The sequence below is a fragment of the Bemisia tabaci genome, chromosome 1, assembly GCF_918797505.1.
Source record: "Bemisia tabaci chromosome 1, PGI_BMITA_v3".
In the NCBI taxonomy this organism is placed as follows: domain Eukaryota; kingdom Metazoa; phylum Arthropoda; class Insecta; order Hemiptera; family Aleyrodidae; genus Bemisia; species Bemisia tabaci.
This window is the reverse complement of record NC_092793.1, coordinates 40,416,085-40,417,141: the sequence shown is the minus strand read 5'-3', so window position 1 is coordinate 40,417,141 and position 1,057 is coordinate 40,416,085.

Here is a 1,057-nt window from a genome sequence, read left to right as displayed (position 1 = left end):
GGCGCGGAATCCTGAAATTCAGAGATTTTCATCGAAAACGGGTTTTTTCTTTCCGCGCGCCGAAAAAATATTCCGCGCGCGCAAGAACAGGGTTTTGACACTAACGGCGTTCCATACATGCACGCTCCACCAGCTACTTCCGCTCCAAAGAAGAAGATACGGAGGCGGAGGCCCTGCTCGGCTGCTCATCGTAAGGGGGTCTTTGCCTGCAAAAACGCTCAATCTAACAGTACCAGCCAGTACCAGCATAGAATAAAAAAGCGTAGCCTTCTATACTATAAGCTCCAAGACCTCCTAATTTTGCGAAACTGGTAACGCTTAGTTCCAGCGTTCTACCGGGCCGATTTTCATGATTTTTGCGGCTATCGACGGGCAATTGTCTCTAGATAAGCCAACTCTTTTTAGATTTTCAAAATATGGCCCAGGTTTTTTTTATATTACGTGGTAAAGTTGCGAATTCTCCCATTTAAACAAATGTTAAATTTATACTTTTTGTCATAGTTCGTTATGAGCGTTCTACCGGGCCGAATTTCCATGATTTCTTGCGTAAATCAGACAGGTAATAGGCCCCTAGATGAGCCCGCTTGTAATCAGATTTTGGAAAAATGGACCCAGGTTTTTTTAAAAATCACGTTATAAAAGTGAGAGAGAGTTACAGGAATGACTCCGGTACTGCTACCGCTATGCGCGGAGAGGATGCGCAGGTGGCGCAGTGGTCGAGGAAGTTGCGCAGTAGATGGGTAGCCTGCGCATCAGCTCTACACTTATCTACACAAGATTCGCGCTGACGTTCTCATGTGGAGCGGTGGCCGTGTCGTCAAAGATGTCGATTGCGTCCGCTTTGAACTCGGTGTGGGTTCGATCCCCGACTCATGAAATCCTAATTATTACCTGACTATTATTGTTCATTGTTTTACTGCAATATTTCATCAAGCAGTCATTCCAAAACGCGTCCTTTTAATTTTAAAGTAATTTTAAGTAAAGTTTTAAAATTAAAGTATACCTCATATCGTAATTTTTCAGGGGAAAAATAAAACTAACACTGATAGGAGGGTAA